We start from the raw sequence: 8,646 nt of genomic DNA on the forward strand, positions 1-8,646 counted from the left end.
GAGCCATGGCCGCTGAGCCTGCGCGTCCGGAGCCTGTGCTCCGCAACGGGAGAGGCCACAACAGTGAGAGGCCCGCATACCGCCAAAAAAAAAATAAATAAAATAAAATGAGGTGAGGTAATATTTAATTAAAGCAACAAGTTATACCAGTTATGTAAAAATATCTTCCTGTTAATTTCAGAGGTATTTTGTACCATTCAACAAGGAAGAAACTTGAATAATTATCTCAAGATAATGCTGCCTCATCAGTGGAGCAGTGGAGAGATGCGGTCGTGCGAGACTCCTGATGCCTGTGCAGGGAGAAGAGGACGAGAAGGAGCTGTTTCTTTTTTGTTTTGTTTTGTTTTTTGCGGTACGCGGGCCTCTCACTGCTGCGGCCTCTCCCGTTGCGGAGCACAGGCTCCGGACGCGCAGGCTCAGCGGCCATGGCTCACGGGCCCAGCCGCTCCTCGGCATGTGGGATCCTCCCGGACCGGGGCACGAACCCGCGTCCCCTGCGTCGGCAGGCGGACTCCCAACCACTGCGCCACCAGGGAAGCCCACCTCATTTTATTTTAACTAGGAGTTTAAAAGTATTATTTAAAGAGTCTTTGAAATGCTTGTAACTAAGAACCAACAGAAAAAATTAAATTTAGAATACGAATGATCTCCTCAATTTCACCCTTTTGTTTTTTGTTTGCTCTAAAACATTATTGAACTTTTTGTAAATATTTTGATTTAAGGTATCTTGGATCTTGTTACTTTGTCATCTAAGACTCATTATTTTAATACAGGGGGAAAAAAAGATTTAGCAATTTCTTTTTATCTTGCTAACATGTAAAGTTTGCCATCCAGTCATTTGAGTGTGATCCCTAGGTCCTTGGCAATATGTATTTGCATTCACGTTATTTCTGTTTTACTGCAGTTTTGAAAAGCATATAACGTGCCACCAATCATCATGTAATTTTTAGATGATGTAACTATAGCTATCAAAATTGATATTAAGGGGCTCCCCTGGTGGTGCAGTGGTTAGGAATCCACCTGCCAGTGCAGGGGACACGGGTTCGAGCCCTGGTCCGGGAAGATCCCACATGCCACGGAGCAACTAAGCCCGTGCGCCACAGCTACTGAGCCTGTGCTCTAGAGCCCGTGAGCCACGACTACTGAGCCCACGTGCCACAACTACTGAAGCCTGCACACCTAGAGCCTGTGCTCTTCAACAAGAGAAGCCACTGCAGTGAGAAGCCCGCACACCTCAGCAAAGAGCAGCCCCCGCTTGCTGCAACCAGAGAAAGCCCACATGCAGTAACGAAGACCCAATGCAGCCAAAAATAAAATAAATTTTTTTAAAATTGATATTAAGTAATGCCTAATACTGTGATATGTAAACTTCATGAGATCTTCATTTTCACATTAAACATGAAAAAATCAACTTCAAAAAAACAATTTATTTTTTTTTTTTTAATTCCCACCAACAGTGTATGAGGATTCTCTTTTCTCCACACTCTCTCCAGCACTCACTGTCTGCAGCTTCCTCGACGATGGCCATTCCGACCGGTGCGAGATGACATCGCACTGTAGTTTTGATTCGCACCTCTCTAACGATTAATGATGTGAGAATTCCCCCATGTGCTTGTTGGCAATCTGCATATCCTCCTTGGAGAAATGTCTATCTAGGTCCTCTGCCCATTCCTGGATTGGGTTGTGTGTTTCCTTGACATTGAGCTGCATCAGCTGCCTGTAAATTCTGGAGATTAACCCCTTGTCACTTGCTTCATCTGCAAATATTTTCTCCCACTCTGAGGGTTGTCATTTCATCTTGTCCATGGTTTCCTTTGCTGTGCAAAAGCTTCTAAGTTTCATTAGGTCCCATTTGTTTATTTTTGTTCTTATTTCCATTTCTCCAGGAGGTGGGTCAAAAAGGATCTTGCTGTGATTGATGTCATAGAGTGTTCTGCCTATGTTTTCCTCCAAGAGTTTGACAGTGTCTGGCCTTACATTTAGGTCTTTAATCCATTCTGAGTTCACCTTTGTGTATGGTGTTAGGGAGTGTTCCAATTTCATTCTTCTACATGTAGCTGTCCAGTTTTCCCAGCACCACCCATTGAAGAGGCCATCTTTTCTCCATTGTACATTCTTGCCTCCTTTATCAAAGATAAAGTGACCATATGTCCGTGGGTTTATCTCTGGGCTCTCCATCCTGTTCCACTGATCTATACCTCTGTTTCTGTGCCAGTACCATACTGTCTTGACCACTGTAGCTTTGCAGTATAGTCCAAAGTCCAGAAGCCCGACTCCTCCAGCTCCATTTCTCTTTCTCAAGATTGCTCTGGCCATTTGGGGTCCCCTGCGTTTCCATACAAATTGTGAAATTTTTTGTTCTAGTTCTGTGAAAAATGCCAGTGGCAGTTTGATGCTGCTCTCTGATCTGATCTCCATCGATTACTTTTGCCTATTTAATTTTAGTTTTGCCATTCATATAAATGGCATCAAACAGTGTGTTCTTTTTGTGTCTGACTTCTTTCACTCAGCATCACGTTTTTGACATTTCTCCGTATTGTTAGGCATCTCGGCCATTTGTTCTCTTTTCTTGCTGAGTGGTACTCTTCCTTTGTGAGATGTATCACAGTTTGTTTATCTTTCCCCTGTTCTGGCCATTTGCATTTCAATCCACTTTTTTCACTCACATTTCCTGCTGTTCCTGCCTCATTGTACCTGTCCAACCCTCTACCTGTTTGACTCCACTGGCCTCCTGGATAGTCTTGCACCCTCACATCCCCCCACCACACACACACACCTTGCCTTTGCTTGTGCTGTTCCTTCTGTCTGAAATGAGCTGTTTTCTGCTCCTCTGCCCAGCAAAATCCCCCCTGGGGCCCAATTCTGGCAATTCCTCTTCTGTGAGGCCTCTCTGGTCCCATCCCTGCCCTGCCCTGGACTCCTGGGGCTCTTGTTCTGCTCAAGCGGCTGTGACGGCGTTTATGGGGGCTTCTGGCAGGTGATGCCCACGTCTGGCTCTTGTGCTAGACTGAACTCCAGCAGAGGGAACAGTGCCTTACTCACTCCCTGTCCCATGGACACTGCCCAATGCCTCGAGGAGAACAGATGCCTGGCGTTAGTTGAGTGAACACATGTTAACTATCTTGCCTGAGTAACAGAATATGAAAAATCAGTATGTGAATTTCACTTCCTTGCATATTCCCGGGGGGATGAGGGAGGGCAGGCCAGGCCACCTCCCAGATGGGGCCAAAGCATCTGGGGAGGGATCAGAGAGTCTCAGAGAGAAATGGTGGGAGTCAATTCTTGAGCCTGGTTCTTCCCGTCTGAGCTTGTTTGGAGCATCCAATACCCTTTCCTCCAAGCCTGAGACTCCTTCCAAAGGAGACAGGCCTGGCTCTCTCCTCACAGCCCATGGATCTGAGAGCCTCAGACTCAAATCTTTCGCCCCAAGGAATCTCTTCGATGATGTGGGTATTTGGGCTAACCCATGGGAGGCTGGAGGGGCCGATCCCATGCCTGGGACTCAGTAGGTCAATCTTCTTGATGTCCCTCCCACCCTCTTTGTGTTGCCCTCACTCTTAGGCCACAGTCCTCAGCGCAATCTGGTTAAGCCTTTTGGTTGGGTCCCAAAGCAAAGTGGAGGTACAGATGCTCTAAGAACAGCTCTTGTTTTTGCAAAGGGGAGTGGTCTGGAAAATTCCAGACTGGGAGTCCTCAGGGCCCTGCTTCAGTTCCAGGGGTCACTTGGCATATTTATTGCACAATATTTATTGAGCACCTGTCCTCCTGGAGGGGTTGCAGGCACTGGGACACACCAGTGAACACAGCAAAGTCCCCTTCCTAGGAGCTTCAATTCCACTCACACTCTTTTTTGGGAGGTAAAAGTTTTATTGAGATATAACTCATGTACCATAAAATTCACCCATTTACTCTGTACAATTCAGTAGTTTCTGGTACATTCACAGAGCTGTGCAATTGCCAACCACGATCAATTTTAGGGTATTTTTATCACCCCCGCAAAAGAAACTTCATGCCCTTTAGCAGTCACCTCCCATCCACCCCCCTCGCCCTAGACAACCAGCAATTGACTTTTCAAGGTTAAGTTCTTTACTACATAATTCCGTTATAGCTGAATAACATTCCATTTCATGGCGGTACCACATTTTGTTTATCCATCCATCAGTTGATACATACTTGGGTTGTTTCTACTCTTTGGTTATAATGGATAATACTGCTATGTGTGGACATAGTTTTTCGTTTCTTTTGAGTCCACACCTAGGAATGGATGGAATTGCTGGTTCATATGGTAATTCTATGTTTAGCATTTTGAGGAACGGCCAGACTGTTTCCCACAGGGGCTGCACCATCTGTTCTATGCACTCTTACTGAGGGAGGCCTCCCCTGGGCCAGACCACAGTGAGAATTAGTAAGCTGACTGTCATTTTTCCTGTAAGGCAAAATACCAGTAATTTCCAGACCAGCATTTCTTTTCCCAGTCTCAATTTAAGATGATATTATTTGCATTCTTGTCATTTTAGTGTTTAGTCTACTAATGAGGGCTCAATATATAACCTACTTAATTTCTTAACATGATAGCTACATTTTCTCCTAAGTCACCACAGACAACTGTTTCCTCCAGAACCTTCCATCCTGGGCCACATTCTCAGCCTGAGGGGATGCCTGGTTCTGGCCAGATGAGCTGGAAAGGAGCAGGAGGGAACTTGCTGGGGTGATGAAAATGTTCTGTATCTCAACTGTGGGGTTGATTGCATATTTATCAAAACTCATCCAATTGTACACTTAAAATGGGTGGATTTTTGTGTTTAAATATTTCTATAAAGTTGTTTTTTAAGTTATTTTTTTTAAGTAGGCTGAGGTCAAATTGTGTAGGACTTTAGATGTCATGCTAAGAAGATTGGGCTTTATCCAGGAAGTAATAGGAGGCTTATCAATCTAAGGTTTTTCAGTTTGCTTTGGTTTGGTAGCAAGTAAAAGTCCAACTCAAGACAGCTTAAGCAAAAGAGGGAATTTCTCTGAAGGGTCCAGGGGCAACTCACAGAATTCAAGCAGATTTGGGGCTGAAAGCCTAAGGAGCCTTCTCTCAGCTTTGCCTCCCAATAACCCCGTGACCTAGCTGTAATGTACCCACCATAGCGGAGGACACCGTGCTCAGAGAAGTAAAGTGACTTATCCAGGGATGCACAGCCATCAGGCAGCGTGGTAAGCTTGGAGCCCAGGTCAGTCTGATGCTGATGCCTGTGTCTTGACTTGAGCGGCAGAGAAGAGTTCACTCGACAAGGCCCCTGGGAGAAACAGAGTCAAGCAGATGGAAGGAGACTGGGAGGGGGGGAGGGGCGCAGAGCATGGCCAGCAGTCTTGCTTGAGTTAGGAGCAGTTGATGGTCCAAGGGACTGGGAGGTGATGGAGGAGGACTCAGGACTGCAGATGGCCCGAGGCCTGAAGGACAGAGAGGCATGTAACTGGCCGGGGGTAGCTTTCCAAGAAGATGGGCCTGTTTCTCCAGATCCAATAGGGTAGGTCTCAGAACTTCTCTGAGCCTGTTTCCTCAAATGAAAAGGAGTTAACAACGCCTGCATGGGTCATCAATATTACAGATGCTGCAACAGAATGCTCCTCCTGGTACCCAGCACTGAGCAACTGCAATGATTATCAGTTATCAATATATAACTCTATATTCATAGAGCTACTGTTATTGATAATAATATTGAGTCCTTTATGCCTCCTCCTGCAACCTGCTCACCCTATCGAGCATTTTCTCTTATTCTGGGCCAGGAAGAAGGGGAGCCGAGCACCATCCCTCAGAACTTGATGGTTTCTGGAATGAACTGAGCCCGGAAGAGTGAGGGACTGAGGGCCCTTGGCGCCGGAGGAGGAGCCCAGGGGTTTGTAAGGGCAGCCTGGGTTCTCACAGCCAAAGCTGCAAGAGGACACATATTCGAGCTCTTTCGGGGATGGGGGCATCAGCGCTGGGCTTGTGCCTAAGTAGGATAAATAATAGCCTATTTGTTGGGATTTGAGGTACACTGGCCCCTAGATCTCTCCTCCCGCCTTGTACTATGGAATTTTATGACAGGAATCTCATTGCTTTTTCTGGAGATTCTCGGCTCCATGGAAATGTAGTCCTGGTCTCACTTGGCTACTGAGCCATCCCATCAACTTCTGTGACATTGACATTGAGTTTCTCACCCCTTCCCCGGAGGGAGAAGTGTGAATGGGGGTGGGGGGAAAGAGCGCATCTGGGAGTAGAGGGGCTCACACACGCTAATCACTTATTTGTGCCGGGAGCTGTGCAAGGGCTTCAGCTACATCATCCGACTCAATCCTCACAACAGCTCTGCGCTCTAGGTGTAACCAGCTCCATTGCACAGACGAGGCTGCGGAGACTCAGGGGAGATAATGTCCCTTAATCAAGGTCACACAGCCAGGAAGTAGTGAAGTCAGGATTCCTACCCAGAAGCCCCTGCTCTTCCTACTGTGCCCCTTCTGGGAGTGGGATGGGCATGAAAAAGCATCAGCCTACATTTCACAACCTTACCCCAGAAAAGCAGTAATGTTGAGCAGTTACAGGGGCCCTGACAGGCCACACAGCCAAAACTCTGTGACCTGAAGCAGCCCAAGGCCTGAGTTCATCCCTCAAGCAGGCAGCCAACACCCACCACCCTTCAGAAGGCTCTGCGGGTCATCCATCAGGGGCTCCAGAGTGGCAGGGCAGGCCGGGAAAATACCCAGGAGGAGCAGTGAGGTCTGAGGTCCTGAAGGCAGAAACCTCACCTTCACCCCCCCTACCATCCCCACGCCAGAGGCCTAGAAGCCAGGAGCAGGGGCTCTGAGGCCTCACAGCAGCCCTGCAGGGAAAACAGGCACCTTGGAGCCAGCTGGATGGGAAGGAACACCTGGTCTCTCAACAGAGCTCCCCTCCCAACCCTGAAAATAGCCTCTGGGAAAAGCACAGCCCCCTCTCAACTCCAGAGACAGTTCCTCCCTAGGATCTGTAGGCTTGGAGCAAAAAGTTACCTGACTGTTCAGTGCCTCTGCCTCTGCCACCCATGCCTCTGGGCCTCTGGCAGGGACTGTGCCCTGGTCAGGACAGCTGGCAGCCCATGTGCTTCCACCCCCACCCTCTCCCTGTTCCCAACTCCCAGGTTATGACACAGGGGCAGGAGAAGGAGGAGGTGGAGACTTAGAGGGAAAGGGAGCATGGATGCCGAGGAATATTAAGGGGCTGGGAGGTCCTGACCGGAGACCCTTTCGCCGTGCCGCTCTGCACCTGCCCAGCACCATGGTAACGTCTGGTGGTCCCTGTCAGCTGTGCTCTCCAGGAGCTTGGGACGGAGGCTGGCACCAAGTGCCCCTCCTCAGGCCATTAAGGTCATGAATGAGGCCAGGACAGCTGCCAGCGTTTCCTGTCCCTGCTTTGGGTGGTGGGGAGGAGAGGAGGCGTTCCTGGTCAAGAGAGGGTTGAGGGTCTCAGGGGCTCCGGTGGTATGTCGCATGTGTATGGGCATCAAAGTATGTGAATCACTGGGTGTGCCTGTGTGTTGCCAGCACGAAATTCTCTGTGCACGGCTGGGTGTACGTGGGGATCCTTGGGCTAGCATTCCTGTATGCAACTGTGTTAGTCTTTCATTTAACACGCAGTATTCAGCACCTACTAAGTGTCAGGCACTGTTCTAGGTGCTTGTGATACATCAGTGAACAAAACAGGCAGAGGCCAGCTGTCATGCTGCTTACCTTGGTGGAGCGGTGGAGGGGTTACTGCTGGGGATGAAGACAAGAAAAAATAAGCATAGAATACTGTAAGTTAGAAGGTGCGGTGAGGGGGCGGGGGGAGTAGAACAAGATGAAGGGATGAGTTGCAGTGTTAAATAGGGGCGTCAGCGTAGGGTCCATTTAGAAGGCGAATTTTGAGCTGACTCCCGAAGGCGAGGCGAGGAAGTTGGTCATACGGGTATCTGGAAGAAGGTTTCCAGGCAGAGTGAACGGCACGTTGAGGAACAGCAAAGAGGCGGGAGAGGCCTGAGTGGCGTGAGGAAGGAGTCACGGAAGTCAGTGAGATTAGGGAGCTGACCAATGGCTCTATGGCGTCCTGGTGTGTTCATCTCAGGACGTGCCTCCCAGTCCATCGCCAGGGGCCCCGTTTACCTGGTCCTTTGTGCTCATCACTGTGCATGGCCAGGCGTGCACCATTCGGCCTGGGCATCTGGGAGTCCCTTATGGCAGTAGTGTACCTGTCTATGTCCCAGAGTCCGAGGGTCCCTGGGTCTGAGCGCCCGGAATCCCCAGCTTCCCCAGCCCGCCACGCGTCGGTGGGCTGGGCGTCACGTGACCGCCCCGCCTCTGTCTGCCCCGCCCGCTCCAGGCGTCGGCTCTGCGCTGCGCGTGCGCATTCACCCTGCTGCGCCTGCAGCTGCTGAGGCCTGACGGGGCCGTGGCGGAGGAGGTGTAAGTGCCGCAGCGTCTCAGGCCCAGGGTTGCCCGTTGGCTGCCCAACTTAGGCCAGTTCAACAAGTACATAGAGAAGCTCTGCAACAGCAGGTGGGCAGGGAGGAAGGGAGGGGGAGGGGAGGAAACAGACACCACCTGCCCCCGCTAACCAACCCTACCCCACCCCACTCCCTGCGCATCGCAGCCCGGAACCGGGCTCGC

General features: G+C 49.7%; 1 long non-coding RNA gene across 2 annotated transcripts; it reads right to left on the reverse strand.

Annotated features, from left to right (window-relative positions):
- Positions 1-153: 153 nt before the first annotated feature.
- Positions 154-8,275, reverse strand: LOC114487687 (uncharacterized). Of its 2 annotated transcripts, none has more exons than XR_003682949.2 (3): positions 7,732-8,275; positions 5,129-5,282; positions 154-290 (listed from the first exon to the last, which is right to left on the reverse strand). It is a non-coding gene; the product is annotated as an uncharacterized lncRNA (long non-coding RNA). The 2 variants fall into 2 exon arrangements; XR_003682948.2 differs by lacking the exon at positions 154-290 and having other exon boundaries at positions 4,544-5,282; positions 7,732-8,016; positions 8,143-8,275.
- Positions 8,276-8,646: the final 371 nt, after the last annotated feature.

This window comes from Physeter macrocephalus, chromosome 14, assembly GCF_002837175.3.
Source record: "Physeter macrocephalus isolate SW-GA chromosome 14, ASM283717v5, whole genome shotgun sequence".
NCBI lineage: Eukaryota > Metazoa > Chordata > Mammalia > Artiodactyla > Physeteridae > Physeter > Physeter macrocephalus.